Source organism: Salvelinus sp. IW2-2015, linkage group LG4q.1:29 (genome assembly GCF_002910315.2).
Source record: "Salvelinus sp. IW2-2015 linkage group LG4q.1:29, ASM291031v2, whole genome shotgun sequence".
Lineage (NCBI taxonomy): Eukaryota > Metazoa > Chordata > Actinopteri > Salmoniformes > Salmonidae > Salvelinus > Salvelinus sp. IW2-2015.
The window spans coordinates 56596129-56620659 of NC_036842.1; the positions used below are offsets into that span (position 1 = coordinate 56596129).

The following is a 24531-nucleotide window of genomic DNA, read 5'->3' on the forward strand; positions in this document are numbered from 1 at the left end:
TCATTGATTGATTGAAACAAAGGGTTCATACACATCTGATCCAAATTCTTGTTTAGGAGATACACCAGCCCCAACCAGAGACTTAATGGGCTGGAATGCTCCCACAAGAAGAAACTAAAATGAAATTCCCTCAAATTTGAACTCAAACCCCTTGTTGAATCATCTGATGGGATTCGTTGAGATAATCTAACACCTACCCCGTTCACTAGTGATAGTTTCATGTTCACATGTATCTTTTCTTGAGTAAACTTCAATAAAATGAACAAAGTTACAGTGGAAGTTAACTTCTTTAGGATATGTGGGACGCTAACTCTGTAAAAATGCAGAGCGCCAAATTCAAATATATTACTATGAAATCACACATGAAAGACACCAAATTAAAGCTACACTTTTTGTAAATCCAGCCAACATGTCTGATTTCAAAAAGGATTTACGGCGAAAGCACACCAAACGATTATGTTAGGTCAGTACATAGCCACAGAAAAACACAGCCATTTTTCCAGCCAAAGAGAGGAGTAACAAAAAGCAGAAATAGAGATAAYATTWATCACTAACCTTTGATGATCTTCATCAGATGACACTCATAGGACTTCATGTTACACAATACATGTATGTTTTGTTCGGTAAAGTTCATATTTATATSCAAAAATCTGAGTTCAGGCGGGACGCTACTGTCTCACTTGGCAAAAAGCCAGAGAAAATGCAGAGCGCCAAATTCAAATTAATTACTATAAAAATTACTATAAAAATCTAACTTTCATTAAATCACACATGAAAGATACCAAATTAAAGCTACACTGGTTGTGAATCCAGCCAGATAGCACCATTGTAAACAAAGAGAGATAAGCATATTTCAACCCTGCAGGCGCGACACAAAACGCAGAAATAAAAATATAATTCATGCCTTACCTTTGACGAGCTTCTGTTGTTGCCACTCCAATATGTCCCATAAACATCACAAATGGTCCTTTTGTTCGATTAATTCCGTCGATATATATCCAAACTGTCCATTTATATGGCGCGTTTGATCCAGAAAAACACCGGTTCCAACTCGTGAAATATGACTACAAAATATCTCAAAAGTTACCTGTAAACTTTGCCAAAACATTTCAAACTACTTTTGTAATACAACTTTAGGTATTTTTTTACATAAATAATKGATAAAATTGAAGACGGGATGATCTGTGTTCAATACAGGATTAAAACAATCTGTAGCATGCTTTCTGGTCATGCGCCTCTAACAGGACACTTCAAGTGACTGATTCAAAATGGTCGTACTTCTTCATTACACAAAGGGAAAACCCTCAACTAATTTCTGAAGACTGTTGACATCCAGTGGAAGCGGTAGGAACTGCAAGAAGGTCAATTAGAAATCTGTATTCCCAATGAAAATCCATTGAAAAGAGAGTGACCTCAAAAAAATTAATCTGAATGGTTTGTCCTCGGGGTTTTGCCTGCTAAATAAGTTCTGTTATACTCACAGACATGATTCAAACAGTTTTAGAAACTTCAGAGTGTTTTCTATCCAAATCTACTAACAATATGCATATCTTATCTTCTGGGGATGAGTAGCTGGCGGTTGAATTTGGGTATGCTTTTCATCCAAACGTGAAAATGCTGCCCCCTATCCTAGAGAAGTGTGGTAAGTTCAAAACAGAAGTTCAAAGACTGAACAATCAAAACACATATATAATATTCATTTAGACCCCTAAGCCATAGCCTGAAGCGTACAGCCTGTTGGGGGACTGTCAACTTTTTTACTGCAGTGGGCTAAATCAGGGTCACAAAGGGTGTTTCTTTATACATCTCACACACATGGTTATGGGCTTAAAAAACAGAAGACGCCTGTACCATGTCAGCTATAGAGGGCCAGTTGAAGGGCCTGTTTCACAGACAAGGCTTAAGCCTAGTCCCAGACTAAAATGCCTCTTTGAGCAGTCTTAACTCAAAGCGACTTGCACAGACTTATCTTAAAATAGTCGTAGATTTAGCCTGTTCTGGATTAATTAAACAAAGCCGATTGCAAGAGGGAGTATCAGAGCTACTCTAGGACTAAATTGAAGTTTAAATTAATCCTTCAAAGAGGCAGGTTTAACTTCTGCTTAGTACTGTTTGTGAGGGACCATGAACTATTTGGAATATCTAAATGAAGACCAACATGCACTACAGAGGCCAACCAGACGAGTACTTGTGGATAGGAGTAATCCATTAAATTACTTTGATGAAATAGCTTTTCGAGACCGCTTTCACACGTTCAAAGAAAATGCATTGGAGATAATATCTTTGCTTGAGCCTAGACTTTCCTCTGTCTCAAAGAGGAAGACCTTTACCCAATTCTCTCCAAGTTCTGATCACTTTGAGGTTTTTGGCATCTAGAATCTTTCATTGTGGAACTGGTGATTTGTGTGGTGCCAGTGAAGCAACTGTGTAGAATAGTTGACAAAGTCTGCAGGGCCATTTGTGAACTGTTAATATAATAAATGATTAAATAATTCTACCCAGAAACTTAACCATTAGGATTAGAGGTTATGTAGCATGGACAAGGAGTAATTAAAGCTGATAACCATTGGGGAAGAGAGGAATGTACAGTATGTGTGTGCCGAAAGAAAGCAAAGACTCCTTACCCTATGTTTGAACCGATCCAGCTATAACTCTGGGGAGATAAGATAGGACAGGGAGAGCCCCTCCAGGTTTCCCGTATCTGGGGGGGGGCTGGAACTGTTAGCTGAGTGTTAATAAACTGTGGTGAGACTGTCAGGACCAGGTTACGAACTCGGGTCTCCGGTGTGAGAAACAGTCACTTAGCAAACTGAGCCACTAATAGTCGGCAGAACCCAGAAGATGAGGCAGACACAGCAGTACTTGAGACAGTTTTAATAAAGTAAAAAGGAAAGTTCTTCAGGCAAAAATATAAATCCACAACGTCAAAAGTAATTCGAAGAGAAAAAGGAATATCCTCCAAGTCACAAGGTAAATCCACAGTGGTAAGTACAGCAGGGAAAAAAACTCAAAAGAATAATCAAAAAATAAATAAACGAGAACAAAACCAGAGTACCTCAAGAGAATCCAACAGGAGTAACAAATGTTCACAGCATGGCTGGGTGCTAACATTCAAACACAGAGCAAAGAACTGAGGAAAACTAAGGGTTTAAATACATTCAAGGGAAACGAGGCACAGGTGCAAATAATAACTGGAAACAAGGGAAAACAAAAGGGCAAAAAAGCACAATGGGGGCATCTATTGACCAAAACCGGAACAATCCTGGCCAAATCCTGACAGAGACTTCAGGAGAAAATCCTAATGCTAGTGTGGATGTATGGGCGTAGGTTAAGAGAATATTATAAAACGGACGTCTTTGTATATGCGCAGGAGAGCTCTCGCAAATAAAATTGGATTTGACTAATTGTGAGATGGGAATTCTGTCTGTTTCATTTAAACCAGAACGTTAAAACCTCTGGGTTTCAGACCTAAAAAGATAATTGCAATTTATGAACATTGATTACTGAATTACATAACAGAACGGAGGAGTCTTTACATCAAGTTTCCTGATGCTGCTGGCCAAGCCAACGATAAAGTGCAATTCTATGATTATGGGCACTTCCCAGGAGTGATTGGCTGTATAGATGGATGTCATGTTCCCATCAAGTGTCCATCAACTCCTGATGCTGAGGAGTACAGGAACCATAAGAACTGGTTTTCCATCAATGTTTAGGGTGTATGCACTCATAATTGAGATTTTTCAAACATTCTTGCCCATTGGAAAGGTGCAACTCACAATTCAAGTATTTTTCTCACCTCTTCATTGTGTGCTCAGTTTCAGAGAGGACAACATAGTGGACTACTACTTGGTGACAGTGGACACGGTCAGAGTAACCTTTTATTCACTCCATACATAAATCCCACAACAGCTGAGCAGCAGATACAACAGAGCTCATATCCGCACGAGAGGGATGGTCAAGCGTTTGTTTGGAGTATGGAAAAAAATGGATTCCAGTGTTGACGCAATTCACTGTTTCAAGCCAAGAGATGCTGCAAGGTGATCATTGCTACAGCTGTGCTGCACAACTACCTGACACAGCATTGCTCCCCCAATAGAAGATCAGGATCAAGCAGATGTGCCCATGGCTGAGGCAGGCAATGACCAACGAGGACTTGCACACGGAGTTGCTTTCACATTGCAGCACTTCAACCAGATAAGAAGCATTTAAATATGGAATGTATTCATTATGGCTCATTTTTGCTTTGTTTGTTCTGTACAAAATTCGAAAAGTGTGCAGCAAAATTAAATGAGTGACTAAACCAAGGCTGATTTAAAATGTAGTTCATGGTGATTAAAATACTCACTCATGAATATCCAAGTGACAAAACGTTTTTTTTTTTTTTTTTACATATATTGTTCACCATGGCTGGTAATCACAATTACTGTATCTTTTTTGGATCATACCTCCCTCTTCCAACTTCATATCCAATTCAACCTGTAGAACTCTCATTTCATGTTCTACCTTCAGATATGACATTTTATGCTCATGAAATTCTCTGGCTAACTTTTCATGCATGTCATCTTGTTTGTTCTCTGCTGAAGGTGGTGGCAGCATCTTCTCTCAGGGATGTTATAGCAGATGGAGGGTACACACTCACTGTGCACTGGCTCTTCCAACCTGTTCAGATTCCTTTCCTCTGGAAAAAGAACACTGTCAGAAGCACAAATAAACTCACATGGTCCTTAGAATGAAAGAATAATAACAATTGACACAGACAGTGGAATATATTTACCGGAGGAAGTAACCAATTTACTTTCTTTGGTATATATGTATCACGGCACAAGGCGAGACCCAGATGCAGACACCGGAGGCAGATGGTTGGAGTCTTAGATGTTTATTGATCCAAAAAGGGGAAGGCAAGAGAATGGTCATGGACAGGCAAAAGGTCAAAACCAGTTCAGAGTCCAGGAGGTACAGAGAGGCAGGCAGGCTCGAGGTCAAGGCAGGCAGAATGGTCAGGCAGGCGGGTACACAGTCCAGAAACAGGCAAGGGTCAAAACCGGGAGGACTAGCAAAAAGAAAATAGAAAAGGCAGAAGCATGGGAAAACCACAGTGGTTGACTTGGACATACAAGATGAACTGGCACAGAGAGACAGGAAACACAGGGATAAATACACTGGGGAAAACAAGCGACACCTGGAGGGGGTGGAGACAATCACAAGGACAGGTGAAATAAATCAGGGTGTGACAATATGTACCATTTGTGCTCAGTTCTTCATCTGAACTGTCCAAATGGTCATCGTCTGGTATACCATCCAGAGGTTGCTGGTGCTCTATTATTCCCAACAGCAAGTCACTCAATTCATCAGTCTTGTATTTTTTTGGTGGTCCACCACCAGTAGTAAAATTAGTATTTTTAAAGGCAGTTTAAGGTTAGTCTATAGTCACATAGTCTATAAAGACATATCATTCAATATAAGTGATGTCACAAAAATAATGAATATTTGAAATGTGAAATACTGAAAATGATGAAGATATCTCACCTGAAGTGGTTGTTCCCTTCTTGTGGTTACGTTTTTATTTGCATTGAATTCACTGCAAATTGCAGCCCAACCACTCTTTCTTTGCCCAGTAGCAGCAGTACGGTTTTTATTTTCAATAACTGGATTGTTCGACAAAATTTGTTCTAGTAGCGCTTTTTCATACTCACTAAAGTTTTTTGAACAAATTATTTTTGCCTCTGCCATTATTTTGTCTCAAGATTCACACCAGTAATGGTGTTTTCTATTCCATTCCGGGTTTTTATGAGCACCATTAGACCAACAGCATGTGCTCATACTTAACCTAATCAGGCTTAACACAGGTGTTCTCATTTAGGCTTACTTACCTTACGCCAGGACTCCATAGTCTCCGACTAAGCCAAATTTAAGACACGTTCATGAAAGATACTTAAATGTCCTAGTACACATTAAGGCCTACTCCTGGCTTAATCTAAGCCCTGTCTTTGAAACCGGCCCACAATGTATTACATTTTGAGTTTGCATCCCAATATTACACTTTATATACATCACAGAAGACTGAAATATAACAAAACTCTTTGACATAGAAACACCGGATTCTCAGCATAAAACAATGAATAATGTTTACTAATGATGAAATTATGAAAAATATTAATAATATTCCACCCATGATTTCACTATAGGGCGATTTGGTCATTCGACTATAGGAAAGTGCTACAGGCTGTGATGTTTAAACCTTCAAATATGTCTAGTAAGTCATATTTGCACAAAAGTCTTGTGCTATAAAGGTTTTGCATACTTTGAAGCCAGTAGTATTGAAAGTAGCGCTCGAGCCAAAAAGGGTCGCCAAAAATTGTGCACAATTGTGTAAAACATCAAATATGTGGATCACGTGGTTGTCCTCGAGCCCTGCTGCATGTGCACAAAGGGGGAATTCCAATCCGAGTTAAGTACGAGTAAATGGAACGGAATTCCTTTTCTATCCACTTTTCTCTACGCGTATTCTGACCTTGATCCTAAGCATGAAAATAGCATACTATTTACCTGTTATTTGTTTGGGGTGGATATAAAATAAATTAAGGTGTGGTGAAGATGTTAATTAAATGCCCAGGCTTCTTTTTTGTCCATTTTATTTAACAATTTGTGTAATGTTAAATATTTGCCACTATCGGGACCACCACCAGTAATACCCACATACATTTATAACTGTCAATTTAGTGTTAGTTTCCATAGATTTGTAGTCTACATTCTGCAGCATTCCATTCCGTTCACCTTTCTTTCCTCTGTCACGTCGGTTTAGTTGTTCCTGAGGGTTGCTAGTAAACATGTAGCAGTTTAAACCAGGCACACAGAGCCAAGCACAGAGTTACGATGACTGGACTGTTGTCATACAGTTCCATGATTAGTGAGGATTAGGGTAGATTTATAGGATTATTGTTCAACCCCTATTGTACACTTTTTTCCACCTTCCAATTTTTCATCGATTGAACTTGAATATGGCAACTTTCAGAATGAATGATACCCCTGTATATTTTTAATCAGCGATATATTTGGTGCTTAAAGGCTCTTCAAAGCTGATTCATACATACTTTCCTAAATCTAAAATGTGCCTATATAATATTTTTTGTATCTACCAGTGGTGCTGAAAGGGAGGCGAATATACAAATATTTAGATGGCTTTCTTTAATTGATCCCTATATTCTGTTGATATAATTCTAATTTAAAGGTACACCAAATTTAAAGGGATGGCTTTAGATAAATGTACTGAAAACCCTACCCTATGAAAACTCCACAATAAAATATGTTGGGCAGCAAGTGGGAGGGTTTTCAGTCGTTTAATTAAATTGATTCAGCGCGTGCAAGGGAACCACGCCTGGAAAGCCTCTTATGCACCTGCACGAGGTAAGTCTGAACACCAACTACTGAGAAGTGCGTAGGAAAGGTGAGTGTAGGAAAGGTGTACATTTCCTAAGTCTGAATCGTGCCCAAAGAGAGTAAAAAATAAACTCTGGTGTGCACTTGCTCTGTGGTGTGCACTGAGCGGACTTGGACCCGCCCTGCAATCTCATCGGACAAAACTGGGACGACCGGATTCAGCCTCCCACTTTTACTTTGCAACCTCATTGGACATAATTCCACCAACCAATCAACACCGTATCAGATTCAGTTGTTGCAGACTACTTCCCGTTGTTGCATGCATGGTCTCATCAGACTAGTATGGCAAAATAAAATATCAGATAGGGATGTGCAACATAATATCCATTTCATAGGATGACACATACAGTACCAGTCAAAGGTTTGGACACACCTACTCATTCAAGGGTTTTTCTTTATTTTTACTATTTTCTACATTGTATAATAATAGTGACAACATCAAAACTATGAAATGACACATATGGAATAATGTAGTAACCAAAAAAGTGTTAAACAAATCAACATTTTGACTGGTACTGTAAGTATAGGTTTTCAATTTATTTAAACAATTAACTATTACCCTTTTCATTAGACTGACTCTCCCACCACGAGAGAACTTCTGAGAGCTATCAGACCCTCAAAAGAATTTCCCTGTTCCAAACAATTCATTCAGCGATCAAAATATGTCCAATTTGTTATTGGGATAGGCATAATATCCTAATATTACATTTTATTGTTAAAATGAGAAACGTGTTAGACTAGGTTACTAACAGTTATCATTTTACAAGCTACCATCCGCGAGCGAGCAGGAATGCTACATTTCATTATGATAGTATGATAGTATTCATTATGATAGTTTATCCCTTTATAATATGTTACATCCTCCAATTCGCATGATATGTTGCGAATTCCAATCTGTACAGTAAAACACTGATTTGGAACAGTGGAGGTCAGTGCCATTTAAAATGAGGGAGGACAATTCTTTTTTTTAAGGCCATGGCCTTAATTTTATTACAGCATATTGGATGACTGTCAATCATACCATTTAGTTCTGGGTGAATAGAAAGAAGACCATGCTCATAAAACAAATTATTGTCCTCCCATATTAGCTAAAGTAACGTCATACTCAACATAGCTAATATAACTAACACATTAGTAAACCCGCTACAATCATGCGGTACAGTGTACAATCAATAAAGCAGTTTAGCAGTTACATCGGCAGACCCGGTGGTAATACATTTGTAAAACCAAATGCTTACCCTTGATTTGGAAGAGTTCCAGTGTTGGATAGTCATAGCCAGCTAGCTAACGTAGCAACCTTCTGTTCGAGCTGGGTGTTTGAGTAGGCTAAACTAGCTAGCTGCATTTGCTACCTTAAGTACAGTGCATTCGGAAAGTATTCAGACCCCTTGAATTTTTCCACATTTTGTTATGTTACAGGCTTACTCTAAAATTGACTAAATTGATTTTCTCCCTCATCAATCTACACACAATAGCCCATAATTATGAAGCAAAAACAGTTTAGAAATGTAGCACATTAATAAAACATTTCAAAAAAGGAAATATTACATTTAAATAAGTTTTCAGACTCTTTACTAAAAAAACTAAAATATAACATTTACATAAGTTTCAGACCCTTTACTAAAAAACTGAAATATAACATTTACATAAATATTCAGACCCTTCACTCAGTACTTTGTTGAAGCACTTATGCCAGTGATTACAGCCTTGAGTCTTCTTTGGTATGACACTACAAGCTTGGCACACCTGTATTTGGGGAGTTTCTCCCATTCTTCTCTGCAGATCCTCTCAAGCTCTGTCAAGTTGGATGGGGATCGTCACTGCACAGCTATTTTCAGGTCTCTCCAAAGATGTTTGACTGGGTTCAAGTCCGGGCTCTGGCTGGGTCAATCAAGGAAATTCAGAGACTTGTCCCGAAGCCACTTCTGCGTTGTCTTGGCTGTGTGCTTAGGGTCGTTGTCCTGTAGGAAGATGAACCTTCACTCCAGTCTGAGGTCCTGAACGCTCTGGAGCAGGTTTCCATCAAGGATGGTGCCAGGTTTCCTCCAGACGTGACGCTTGGCAGTCAGGCCAAAGAGTTGAATTCTTGGTTTCTTGATTCTTGGTTTCATCAGACCAGAGAATCTTGATTCTCATGGTCTGACAGTCTTTATGTGCTGTTGGACCTGTTGGACCTTATATAGACAGGTGTGTGCCTTTCCAAATCATGTCCAATCAATAGAATTTACCACAGGGGGACTTCAATCAAGTTGTATAAACAAGGCTGATAAATGGAAACAGGAAGCACCTGAGCTCAATTATTATAGTTAAAAAAAAAAAATTCTTAGAATAAGGTTGTAACGTAACAAAATGTGGAAAAAGTCAAGGGGTCTGAATACTTTGCTAATGCACTGTCACTCTCTCTCTCTTGTTCCTCCTTCATTTTGAAGAAATTGATTTGTTAACTGTTCAACTATTGTCTTTCTCTCTTTTTGAGTCAACTACTCACCACATTTTATGCACTGCTACCTAGCTGCTTTCAGTACGAGATTCATTCTCTGGTCCTTTGATTGGCTGCTGGACAACGTCAATGTCAGTTCATGTTGCAAGAGTTCTGATAGGTTGGAGGATGTCCTCCGGAAATGGTCATAATTACTGTGTCTATGGAAGGAATTGAGCCTCCTTGGTTTTATTTATTTATTTAACCTTTATTTAACTCGGCAAGTCAGTTTAGAACAAATTCTTATTTACAATGACGGCTTACACCGGTCAAACCCTAACGAGGGCGACGCTGGACCAATTCTGCGCCGCCCTATGGGACTCCCGATCACGGCCGGTTGTGTTACAGCCCGGGATCAAACCAGGTTCTGTAGTGACGCCTCTAGCACTGATACAGTGCCTTAGACCTAGTTTTATCTGAAAAGGATAACTTTTTAAATGTTTCACAATTTGTTTTAAAATGAAATTCACTGAGGAGAACGGTCCTCCCCTTCCTCCTATGAGGAGTTTCCACAGATTTGGAAGTGCTCGTTCACTATGAAAAGGACAAGCACAACTCAGGATTGTTGAACACCAGTATTTTGCACACCAGTATTTCTACTTGCACATCCCCATCTGCACATCTATCACTCCAGTGTTAATTGCTAAACTGTATACAGATTTTTCCTTTGTGTTATTGACTGTACGTTTGTTTATCCCATATGTAACTCTGTGTTGTTGTTTTTGTCGCACTGCTTTGCTTTATCTTGGCCAAGTCGCAGTTGTAAATGAGAACTTATTCTCAACTGGCCTACCTGGTTAAATAAAGGTGAAATAAAAAAAATAAAAAAAATTGTGTGGCTTTCTCCACCAGGAGATGACAACAGAAGGTAGGTAAATAAAGAAGGTAAATAAAAATAGCAACCATGACCAATGCCATATTGTTGGCACAAACATGTTTGATGAAATCCAACTTTTTTACTGTGTTGGAAACCTTGTTGGACTGATGTGATTATGTGCGTTCCAAATGGCACACTATTCCCTTTATAAAAGTAGTGCACTATAGGTTTCCATTTGGCACATTACCTAAATACTACTTCAGCAAAATGCTGACTACTGTAGGGAACATCTCATTCTCTCCTCTCTTTTCACAGTGGAAGACAGTTTGCCAGTTAGCATGACTCTGCCAAAAACAAAGTGAGAGGGGAAAATATGGTCTGCTGCATATGGAAAAACACAGCAACGTTGATCTGCTGCTGTCTGTGTACCCGGAGCTCTGAATCTCTCTGAGCTTTCTGGTGCATCTGTACTTCAATGTCATCTGTTTGCAACACAGTCATCTGGGAGACAAATACTCAGTCAAGAGGTTCTCAGCTTTGTTGGTTGGCTGCATCTAACCAGTTTTCCACCACATATATTATTATTGGAAGACATTGTGAGACGGTTTCATGCAGCAAACTGAAACCTCTGACTTCAGGATTATTTAACAGTCAAATTTCATGAGACTTTTCTTGTTGAATAATCTTAACCAAACGTGTTCAATGTTTAGGAAAACAACTATAATCACGCCACCTCAGCCCCACGTCAATCTGAAGTGTCTCTTGTGCACATCAATGCAGGATGTACAGTGCCTTCAGAAAGTATTCATATCCCTTGACTTATTCCACATTTTGTTGTTACAGTCTGAATTCAAAATGTCTTTCACACTTCTACACAAAATACCCCATAATGACAAAGTGAAAACATGTTTATAGAAATATTTGCTAATTTATTGAAAATGAAATACAGAAAAATGTCATTTACAAAAGTGACCCCTGAGTCAATACATGTTAGAATCACATTTGGCAGAGGTTACAGCTGTGATTATTTTCTGGGTAAGTCTCTATGAGCTTTTAACACCTGGTAATTTAAAAAAATCTTCAAGATCTGTCAAGTTGGTTGTTGAACAAAGCCAAACAGCTTTTTTCAAGTCTTGCCATATATTTTCATGCCGATTCAACTCAAAATTGTAAGGCCATTCAGGAACGTTCAATGTTGTCTTTGTAAGCAACTCCAATGTAATATTTGGCCTTGTGTTGAAGGTTATTATCCTGCTGAAAGGTGAATGTGTTTCCCAGTGTCTGTTGGAAAGCAGACAACCAGGTTTACCTCTAGTATTCTTTTTGCCTTTGCTCTATTCAGATTATTTTTATCCTAAAAAACTCCCAAGTCCCTGCCAATGACAAGGATACAGTGGCTTGCGAAAGTATTCACCCCTGTTGGCATTTCTCCTATTTTGTTGCATTACAACCTGGAATTAAAATGGCTGTTTGGGGGGTTTGTATCATTTGAATTACACAACATGCCTACCACTTTGAAGATGCAAAATATTTTTTATTGTGAAACAAACAGGAAATAAGACAAAAAAACTGAAAACTTGAGAATGCATAACTATTCACCCTCCCAAAGTCAATACTTTGTAGAGCCACGTTTTGCAGCAATTACAGCTGCAAGTCTCTTAGGGTATCTCTATTAGCTTGGCACATCTAGCCACTGGGATTTTTGCCCATTCTTAAAGGCAAAACTGCTCCAGCTCAAGATGGATGGGTTCTGATGGTGTACAGCAATCTTTAAGTCATACCACAGATTCTCAATTGGATTCAGGTCTGGGCTTTGACTAGGCCATTCCAAGACATTTAAATGTTTCCCCTTAAACCACTCGAGTATTGCTTTAGCAGTATGCTTAGGGTCATTGTCCTGCTGGAATGTAAACCTCTGTCCCAGTCTCAAATCTCTGGAAGACTGAAAGAGGTTTCCCTCAAGAATTTCACTGTACAGTTGAAGTCAGAAGTTTACATACACTTAGATTGGAGTCATTAAAACTAGTTTTTCAACCACTCCACAAATTTCTTCTTCAAACACTATAGTTTTGGCAAGTCGGTTTGGACATCTACTTTGTGCATGACACAAATCATTTTTCCAACAATTGTTTACAGACAGGTTAATTCACTTATAATTCACTGTATCATAATTCCAGTGGGTCAGAAGTTTGACTGTGCCTTTAAACAGCTTGGAAAATTCCAGAAAATTATGTCATGGCTTTAGAAGCTTCTGATAGGATAATTGACATAATTTGAGTCAATTGGAGGTGTACCTGTGGATGTATTTCAAGGCCTACCTTCAAACTTAGTGCCTCTTTGCTTGACATCATGGGAAAATCAAAAGAAATCAGACAAGACCTCACAAAAAAAATTGTAGACCTCCACAAGTCTGCATCATCCTTGGGAGCAATTTCCAAACGCCTGAAGGTACCACGTTCATCTGTACAAACAATAGTACGCAAGTATAAACACCATGGGACCATGCAGCCGTCATACCGCTAAGGAAGGAGATGCGTTCTGTCTCTTAGAGATGAACGTACTTAGGTGCAAAAAGTGCAAATCTATCCCAGAACTACAGCAAAGGACCTCGTGAAGATGCTGGAGGAAACAGGTACAAAAGTATCAGGAATTGTGAAAAACTGAGTTTAAATGTATTTGGCTAAGGTGTATGTAAACTTCCGACTTCAACTGTATTTAGCGCCATCCATCATTCCTTCTATTCTGACCAGATTCCCAGTCCCTGCCGATGAAAAACATCCCCACATCATGATGCTGCCACCACCATGCTTCACTGTGGGGATGATGTTCTCGGGGTGATGCGACATTTTGGTTTGCGCCAGACATAGCGTTTTCCTTGATGGCCAAAAAAGCTCAATTTTAGTCTCATCTGACCAGATTACCTTCTTCCATATGTTTGGGGAGTCTCCCACATGCCTTTTGGCGAACACCAAACATGTTTGCTTAATATCTTCTGGCCACTCTTCCGTAAAGCCCAGCTCTGTGGAGTGTACGGCTTAAAGATGGACAGATACTCTAATCTCAGCTGTGGAGCTTTGCAGCTCCTTCAGGGTTATCTTTGGCCTCTTTGTTGCCTCTGTGATTAATGCCCTCCTTGCCTGGTCCATGAGTTTTGGTGGGCAGCCCTCTCTTGGCAGGTAGTTGTGGTGCCCTATTCTTTCCATTTAAAAAAATAATGGATTTAATGGTGCTCTGTGGGATGTTCAAAGTTTCTGATATTTTTTTATAACCCAACCCTGATCTGTATTTCTCCACAATTTTGTCCCTGACTTGTTTGGAGAGCTCCTTGGTCTTCATGGTGCCGCTTGCTTGGTGGTGCTCCTTGCTTAGTGGTGTTGTAAACTCTGGGGCCTTTCAGAACAGGTGTATATATACTGAGATCATGTGACAGATCATGTGACACTTAGATTGCACACAGGTGGACTTTAAATAACTAATTATGTGACTTCTGAAGGTAATTGGTTGCACCAGATTTTATTTTGGGGCTTCATAGCAAAGGGGGGGAATACATATGCACGCACCACTTCCCCCCCCCCCCCCCCAAAAAAAAATTTGAATTTTTTTTTCATTTCACTTCACCAATTTGGACTATTTTGTGTATGTCCATTACATTAAATCAAAATAAAAATACACTTAAATTACAGGTTGTAATGCAACAAAATAGGAAAAACACCAAGGGGGGTGAATACTTTTGCAAGGCACTGTACCCATAACATGATGTACAGGATTCCTTTCTTTTCACTCTGTCATTTAGGTTAGTATTGTGGAGTAACTACAATGTTGCTGATGCCTCAGTTTCCTCCTGTCACAGCCATTAAACTCTGTAACTGTTTTAAAATCACAATTTGCGTCATGGTGAAATCTCTGATGTGTTTCCTTCCTCTCTGGCAACTGAGTTAGGAAGGACACCTATATCTTTGTAGTGACCGGGTGTATTGATACACCATCCAAAGTGTAATAAATAACTTCACCATGCTCAAAGGGATGCTTTTAAAAATGTATATATACCAATAGGTGTCCTTCTTTGTGAGGCATTGGAAAACGTCCCTGGTCTTTGTGGTTGAATCTTTGTTTGAAATTCAGTGCTCGACCGAGGGACCTTAAAAGTATCTGTATGTGTGGGGTACAGAGATGGTCATTCAAAAATCCTGTCCAGACACTATTATTGCACACAGAGTGAGTATGTGCAACATATTATTTGACTTGTTAAGCAAAGCTATACTCCTGAGCTTATTTAGGCTTGCCATAGAAGTTGAATACTTCAGCTTTTCATTTTTTAATTAATTTGTAAACATTAAAAAATAAAAAATAATCCACTTTGACATTATGGGGTATTGTATGTAAACCAGTGACTATCTAAATTCAAGAAATGTTACATTTAGGCTGTATCAACAAAATAGAGTCAAGAGGTCTGTATACTTTCTGAAGTCACTGTACATAAAAAGTTGCTGGAAAGAAACGGTGGAAAARAAAGCTTTCATAACCGGTCACCAAAAAAGAGATGGGATTCAAGTCACACTACACACCATCAGACACCTTGAAGACCCCATGAAGGTGACAGTATGGCAGGAGAGTGTGACATTAGCTACATGGTTGTCTGTGGAGATTGTCAGCTATTTTCTGGCATGATGAAATTGTCTGGAGTCAAGTGAAAGGGAAACAGACACCATGGCATGAATACATTCGATTAAGCACTGAGAAGTCAAAGCCAAAGATGGTGGGAACGAGTGATGTGGAAGGCATCGAAATGCAATGAAATGTGTGATTACATCATTGTGAATCAGGAAATGGGTAATACATCTGTCTCCTTGTTTAGGAAATTCTCATCTTGCAGTATTTAGTACCAGGATTTGACCCATATAAACAACTCTATACTCAACTGATGAAGTATCAAAACATTAATTGGTATCTTGTAACTTTTATGCCTTGGGGTATGAAGCATGCAGTAAACAAAACATTTGGATACTTTTCTGATGTGCCGAAATAGGTATTTACATAGATTGCACAACATTTGTTTTGTCTATGTACTGTATCTCCTTTGTCTGTGTGATGTACAATATGTGCTGATTCAGAGCTAAAGCCATAATACTAGCTCCCCTTAGAGGACAAATAACGTTTTATTGAATTGAATAGATTGGAAACAGACACAGTTTGACAAACCTGAACTTCTAACACAACTCAGTATAAGACCCAGATGCAGACACAGGAGGCAGACAGTTCAAATCTCAGATGTTTATTACGAAACAGGGGGCAGGTCCAGGGCAGGCAGAGTTCGGTAATCCAAGACAGTGTCAATAAGGGACAGAACGGCAGGCAGGCTCAGAGTCAGGTTAGGCAGAGGTCGGTAATCCAAGACATTGTCAATCATGGACAGAACGGCAGGCAGGGTCAGGGCAGGCAGAATGGTCAGAACCGGGAGGACTAGACAACAGAAAATAGAGATACTGGAAAGTGGGAGAACAAGTTGGTAAGACTTGGCAAGAAAAGACAAACTGGCAACAGACCAACAGAAAACGCAGGCATAAGTACACAGGGGATAATGGGGGGAAATGGGAGACACCTGGTGGGGGGTGGAGACAAGCACAAGATAGGTGAAACAGATCAGGGTGTGACAACTTCCTGGAATCATGGCCCATCTGGGGTTCTCATCAACAATGCTGAAAATAACCTCAGTAGTATCTGCCATAGAAACAACAACTTCAAGGTCTGGAGGCTCCATTCGTTGACTGAGGTAGAAAAAACATCTACAACACAGTGATTAATCACAACCATCCCCTTGAAGAGTAGAAGACAGTAAAATTTGTAGGTCCAGGGAGACTAAATAAATCCTATCATCTTAGGATCCACTTCTATTCAATTTGTGTTATCTTTGAAACAATATTTGCATGAAATGATTATTGAATAAGAAAATAGCAATGAATAAACATTATACAATATTAATTTCCCCTTGATAAGTAGTTTTGAGGTTTTCCATTTTGTTGATGTTTTTGAGGACTTTTTGGGGTTGTGTTGAACTGTTACTTGCTATGCTATGTGCATGGCTAAAATAGACATACTTGACCATTATCATCATGGTGAATGCAAGATATATAAAGTGCAGATGGTGTGGTAGACTTTTCATAATGGGTAAGCATAGGTTATCAATGGAGTTTAAAAGTACAGTATGTACAGTGCATTCGGAAAGTATTCAGACCCCTTGACTTTTTCCACAATTTGTTACGTTACATCCTTATTCTAAAACTGATTAAATATGTATTTTCTCTCATCAATCTATACACAATAAAATACTCCATAATGACAAAGCGAAAACAGGTTCAGACATTTTAGAAAATGTATTAAAAAAATGTATACAGAAATACCTTATTTACATAGGTTTTAAGACCCTCTACTATGAGACTCGAAATTGAGCTCCGGTGGATCCTGTTTCCATTGATAATTCTTGATGTTTCTACAACTTGATTGGAGTCCACCTGTGGTAAATTCAATTGATTAGACACAAAGGAATTGTACGTAGTAGATCTCTGAGACAGGATTGTGTCGAGAGCACAGATCTGAGGAAAGGTACCAAAACATTTCTGCAGCATTGAAGGTCCCCAAGAACACAGTGGTCTCCATCATTATTGTATAGAAGAAGTTTGGAACTACCAAGACTCTTCCTAGAGCTGGTTGTCCAGCCAAACTGAGCAATCGGGGGAGAAGGGCCTTGGTCAGGGAGGTCCCCAAGAACCCAATGGTCACTTTGTCAGAGCTCCTGAGTTCCTCTGTGGAGATGGGATAAACTTCCACAAGGACAACCATCTCTGCAGTCCTCCACCAATCAGGCCTTTATGGTAGAGAAGCCAGACGGAAGCCACTCCTCAGTAAAAGTCACATGACACCCGGCTTGGAATTTGCCAAAAGGCACCTAAAGGACTCTCAGGCGATAAGAAACAAGAATCTCTGGTCTGATGAAACGAAGATTAAACTCTTTGGCCTGAATGCCAAGCATCACATCTGGAGGAAACCTTGCACCATCCCTACGGTGAAGCATGGTGGTGGCAGAATCATGCTGTGGGGATGTTTTTCAGCGGCAGGGACTGGGAGACTAGTTTGGATTGAGGGAAAGATGAAGGGAGCAAAGTACAGAATGATTATTGATAAACCTGCTCCAGAGCGCTCAGGACCTCAGACTGGGGCAAATGTTCACCTTCCAACAGGACAACGACCCTAAGCACACAGCCAAGACAAAGCATGAGTGGCTTTGGGACAAGTCTCTGAATGTCCTTGAGTGGCCCAGCCAGAGCCTCGACTTGAACCTGATCGAACATCTCTGGAAGACCTGATAATAGCTGTGCAGCGAAACGCTCCCCATCCAACCTGACAGAGCTTGAGAGGATCTGCAGAGAAGAATGCGAGAAACTCTCCAATACATGTGTGCCTGGCTTGTAGCGTCATACCCAAGAAGACTTGAAGCTGTAATCGCTGCCGATGGTGCTTCAACAAAGTATTGAGTAAAGAGTCTGAATAGTTATGTAAATATGACATTTCCGTTTTTTGATTTGCTTTGTCATTATGGGGTGTTGTGTGTAGATTGATGAGGGAGAAAAAACTATTTTAGAATAAGGCTGTAACGTAACAAAATATGTAAAGTCAAGGGGTCTGAATACTTTCCGAACGCACTGTATAGTTTGTTAAGGCGATGACCTGGAAAAAGTGCATGGAGTGCAGTTCAGCTCTGTTGATTTGCTGACGTACAGTAGGCTACACACATGGTTATGATGAGGACTTTGTTTGTCTGCATGGGTATGTGTCTCATTTGCTAGCTGCGTGTATACGGTACTGGTCTGGTATGCAAGGTTATAATGAGCGTAACTGGTATATGAACATGAGTACAAATTTCAGTGACGGTAACCTTACAGTCCCCTCCAGTACATTTCTGCCTGCGTGGTTAGGGATGGCTTGGATAGAAGCGTTTCAAAAAAGAGACCTTTTCTCTTATAGACAATCTTTTATCTTTTTACAACAGAGAGCCTTCTGGCAAAACAAGAATAATAGGAAAGGATAACTTCAAAGTAAGAGGCATTACAACTCATCTGGGACATTGGAACGGTTTACGTCAAAAAGCTGTGAAGAGAATGACTCACCAAACGAATCAATAGAACAGGCACATGTAAGGTCAGACTCCCACTGTTGGCTGACTAATAGGTTATATTCTATCACTGTGGCGAGCCCTGTCAAAATAGCGATGATCAATATGGTCAGTGCATGATCTCAGAGAAAGTTCAAGGCTGATATTCAGTGAATTGCAGATAGTGGATTTCTGGATAATGTTGTCACAAAGGGCATTGGATTTTCAGAGCAACATATTCTGGATGGAGAAAGTTGACGCTTGATTTAAAAACTGGCCCTCCTGTGGCGATAGAACTGAACGGGTCAGTGCCAATTTCTACATCAAGCGTCAACTCCCTCCATCTGGGACTTGCTGTGCAAATCAAACACAGTTCTACTACCTGCAATTGATTGAATATTGACCTATAAGTCAGAATTGTGTTTTAGAAGTTTTTGTCTCAACGTCTGTCACAAAGACAGGAAACAAGTCATAAAAACAACAACAATGACAACAACAACAGACCAAGGCAGCAGGGGGGAAAGCAGATCCATTCACTGGACAGGGTTAGTCAGTAATGAGTCCCTGATGAAGGTTCCATGTCAGAGACAGGCTAAGTCTTAGCCCCTCGCTAAGCTGTAGGTCAATTATCCTCACAGGCATTTCATTAGGCCTTGAAGATTACTACTCTACAAGTAATGGGTAACTATGTGTATGAAAACAGAGTCTGTCATAAGAAGGCTGGAGATGGATGGCTGAAGTTGCCTGAGATCTGCCCAGCAGGGCGTGGCTTTGATAATGTTATGCATGTAAATGGGAGAGCTGTGAGGTCATGTGGAATGACAAGCGGAAGAATGTTCCGGATAAAGAGTTAAGGCATTCCGTGGGCCATCTGAAATTTGTCTCAGGTTAAGCTCTCTCACAGGTTAGTAACATACTGTGTACACATTAGATAATAATTATCCCAAAAGCAAAGGAGGTTGGTGGTACCTTAATTGGGGAGGACGGGCTTGTGGAAATGGCTGGAGCGGAATAGGTGGAATGGTATCAAATACATGGTTTCCATGTGTTTGATGCCGTTCCATTTACTTCATTCCAACTATTATTATGAGCCATCCTCCCCTCAGCAGCCTCCACTGCCCAAAAGGATTTTAAAATGTACCAATATACAGACTGTTTAAGATTTCCCTTGTTAATACTTAAAAATAATTGTCCAGTGCTTCAAATATGTCTTTGAAATATGACCTATAATTAATTACAATATTTGTAAAATAATTTTCCTTCCGCCCAAAAATGTCATTAAGTATGTTAAAAGCAGTTTTTCTGTGTTGGAATGGTGTGGGAGTACCCCAACAACAGAATGGTATGGCCGTTTACCGGTCATTAAACATATTCATTCGAATAGACCATTTATTGGCCAGCTCCTAAGGAGGATGATGCCATCCCATATGAGGAAACAGCAAGCAAGTCTGTTTGAGATATAAGTTTGATGTGGAGTTTTTGAAGTGTATTTTTCGCCTTGGCCACAAATATGAGTATAGGATGAGTCAACAACATTATTTGGGTATGAGTTAATAGAATATAAACATTCCCTTAGTTTTTCTGTGTATTTATTGTAGATGTCAGGTGAGGTGTTCTCAGTGCTACACTCCGCTGTTCTAACAGTCAGGGGACAGTTCAAATACATTGGACTTACAGAGAACCTTGGCTCTATAGACATAAACAACATTAATCTTGATGTCCTGGCCTTCTTGCCAGTGTTGGAAAAAGTACTAAATTGTCATGCTTGAGTAAAAGTCAAGATGCCTTAATAGAAAATCACCCAGTAAAATACTACATGAGTAAAAGTCTAAAGGTATTTGGTTTTAAATATACTTAAGTATCAAAAGTAAATGGAATTGCTCAAATGTACTTAAGTATCAAAAGTAAAGTATAAACAATTTCAAATTCCTTATATTAAGCAAACCAGACAGCACTATTTTTTTTTATTTTTTTTTATTGACGGATAGCCAGGGGCACACTCCAACACTCAGACATAATTTACAAACTAAGCATTTGTGTTTAGTGAGTCTGATCAGATCAGAGTCAATAGGGCTGACCAGGGATGTTCTCTTGATACGTTTGTGAATAGGACAATTTCCTGTCAAAATGTAATGAGTACTTTTGAGTGTCAGGAAAAATGTATGGAGTAAAAAGTACATTATTGTCTTTAGGAATGTAGTGAAAAGTAAAAGTTGGCAAAAATATAAATGGTAAAGTACAGATACCCCCCAAAAAGAGAGGAGACAAGGACATCCTGTGCCAGAGAGAAGAGGCAGAGATTGGGGAAGAGAACCTCCCAGAGGAGACTATACTGCCAAAAGGGAAAGTATTTTGACCCTGGTCTGTCTCTATGATCATCTGTGGCCTATTTGGCCAGGGGGTGGGTCAAACTTAAATGATAACAACCAGGTAAGGACTCTTTTGCCAACAAAGATCGTTGGGGTGAAATTGAAGCTATCAATCCACCAATATTGGGTTTTAAGGGCAATCTAAGCTTGAACAATATTAGCTACACTCATAGTACTTATTTCTACACCGCAGTCAATTGGTAAACTGAAAAAAAGACAATGTGATACAACTGCAGCCCTGCAAATACATTTAGTGTCCATTGCCCTTGAATTATGTGCCTGTTATTTTCTCACGTGCTTATATCCTCAGTTGACTATTTACTGGATTTTGCAGAGAGACAGGCAAGGAATAAGGTTGGCATATTTATTCTACAGACTTGTCAGTGTGTGTCTGAGCTATGATAATTTCTCTGTTAATTAACACGAAATCAATCAGAATTATGATCTGTTGGGGTTATGGATCTTTTCCCCAATCCTGTATGTACAGTACATGGGCTACGTTTCAAATGGCACCCTATTCTCTACATTGTGCACTACTTTTGACCAGAGCCCTATGGCTCTATGGCTATAGTGAACTCTATAGGGAAAAGGGTGCCATTTGGGACACAGGCATGATATTCCCTCTTTGAAAGCCAGGCAGGCAAACATTGAGAACATTAATAACCCTGACTGGTTGGATCATTTTAATGGTGTTCACGGGATATGGTGCCAACCCCAGAGACGCAGCGGTAGGCTGGCAGACTTAACGCCTCAGGTTTCAAGCCCAGGGAGATCACAGCCAATCATAGGCCACAGACAGTAGGTTGAGGACAGCAGACAGTAGGTTGAGGACAACCAGTCTTGGGCCAAAGCAATTTAAAGGACCCATCCGACTGTTGCTGCTATGATTATGGAATTTGTTCATGACCAAATAAACAGGACACTGCTACATATCTATCTGATTTTAAGCTTCACTGGATCATGATTCAGTTATAAATATTGATTAAATATTGTTAATATTCTTAACATCACTGTCAGAAGTGATGTGTTTACATTTTGGAACACATTGAGATACTCAAATTGGTCCATAAGACACTGTTCATTTCAAGTTCAAGTTGAATGGCGACAGCCAGACCTAAAATTACCGGTCAATAGAATAGTCAATACCACCCTATTAACTTGAAACACTTTTCCAGCTGGAAGTTGTGGTCGAAAAGGAAGCCAAAAGCAAGGCAGCAGCTTCTTTTAAATGCATCTCCACGGTGGTTTGTCCAGAGAGTGTAATCCATATTTGCTCAGCCTCCAGCTGCTTTCACAGCTGGGGAAATGTACATGCCATTCCTTTACACCCTGTTATCCACATGGTACTATGTTCTCATTGGCACAGGAATAACTGTGGCCCTACATATAGGGAAGGGCACTCAACTTGTACTGCACTGACTCAGATGACTGATTATTGGCTAAAATAAATGTATAAAAAAGTTGTACAGTGCGGTATCCCTCAGGGCAGTTCCCTTGGGCCGTTACTCTTCTCAATTTTTCCTAATAATTTGCCACTTGTATTAAAAGAAGCCAAAATGACTATGTATGCTGATGATTGCACACACTACACATCAGCACCTGAAGCCAGTGAACTCACTGAGTGTCACAATCGTTTGAATGATTGGACCAAGGCGCAGCGTGCGTAGAATTCCACATGTTTAATAAATATGAAACTCATCAAACAAAACAGAAGAAAACCGAAATGTGCTGTTCTGTGCTGCTCACAGGCAGCTACACAAAAACAAGATCCCTAAAAACAACAGGTGGGAAAAGGCTGCCTAAATATGATCCCCAATCAGAGACAACGATAGACAGCTGCCTCTGATTGGGAACCATACCAGGCCAACATAGAAAACGGAAAACTAGAATGCCCACCCTAATCACACCCTGACCTAACCAAATAGAGAAATAAAAAGGCTCTCTAAGGTCAGGGCATGACACTGAGACTCTTAGCAAGGAGTTAGTCAGTGTCAGAATGGGTCATTAACAATAAACTGGTCTTATATGCATCTAAAACCAAAAGCATTGTATTTGGTTCAAAGCATTCTCTTAGACCTAAACCTCAACTGTAGTTGTGCATAAATGGTGTGACCATTGAACAAGATGAAGAAGCTAAGAGTAACATTGGATGATCAGTTATCATGGTCAAGTCATATCGACAAAGTTGTTGTGAAGAAGGGGAGATGTATGTCTGTTATAAAAGGATGTTCTGTGTTTTTGACACACAGATCAACTGTACTGGTTGTTCAGGCTTTGATCTTGTCCCATCTTGACTACTGTCTGGTAATATGGTCAGGGGTAGCAAAAAAAGACCTAGCAAAGCTGAAAAAGTTGAGGAAATAAATTGTCTACTTCTCTTTTAGTCTTTTTAAGAAACATCTGTGTTCTGAAAATGCCTAACCACTTACATAATCTATTTGCGTACAAGTCAAACAGACATACACTATCGTTCAAAAGTTTGGGGTCACTTAGAAATGTCCTTGTTTTGGATTTTTTGTTTTTGTTTTTGTCCATTAAAATAACATCAAATTGATCAGAAATACAGTGTAGACATTGTTAATGTTGTAAATGACTGTTGTAGCTGGAAACTGCAGATTTTTTATGGAATATCTACATAGGCGTACAGAGGCCCATTATCAGCAACAATCACTCCTGTGTTCCAATGGCACGTTGTGTTAGCTAATCCAAGTTGATCATTTTAAAAGGCTAATTGATCATTAGAAAACCCTTTTGCAATTATGTTAGCACAGCTGAAAACTGTTGTTCTGATTAAAGAAGCAATAAAACTGGCCTTCTTTAGACTATTTGAGTATCTGGAGCATCAGCATTTGTGGGTTCGAAGACAGGCTCAAATGGCAAGAAACAAATAACTTTCTTCTGAAACTCATCAGTCTATTCTTGTTTTGAGAAATTAAGTGTCACGCCCTGACCTTAGAGAGCCTTTTTATTCTCTATTTTGGTTAGGTCAGGGTGTGACTAGGGTGGGTACTCTAGTTTGTATATTTCTATGTTGGCCTGGTATGGTTCCCAATCAGAGGCAGCTGTCTTTCGTTGTCTCTGATTGGGGATCATATTTAGGCAACCTTTTCCCACCTGTTGTTTGTGGGATCTTGATTTTGTATTGTTGCTTGTTAGCACTACAAAGCTGTACGTTTTGGTACTCTTTATTGTTTTGTTGCTGGTTCACATTAATAAAAATGATGAACGCCTTCCATGTTGCACCTTGGTCCAATCCTTCAAACAACGATCATTACATGAAGGC

General features: G+C 39.6%; 1 long non-coding RNA gene across 1 annotated transcript; it reads right to left on the reverse strand.

Annotated features, from left to right (window-relative positions):
- Window positions 1-4708: 4708 nt before the first annotated feature.
- LOC111961150 (uncharacterized) lies at window positions 4709-5823 on the reverse strand. Its single transcript, XR_002876955.3, has 3 exons — window positions 5527-5823; window positions 5242-5316; window positions 4709-5050 (listed from the first exon to the last, which is right to left on the reverse strand). It is a non-coding gene; the product is annotated as an uncharacterized lncRNA (long non-coding RNA).
- Between the last annotated feature and the right edge of the window lie 18708 nt (window positions 5824-24531).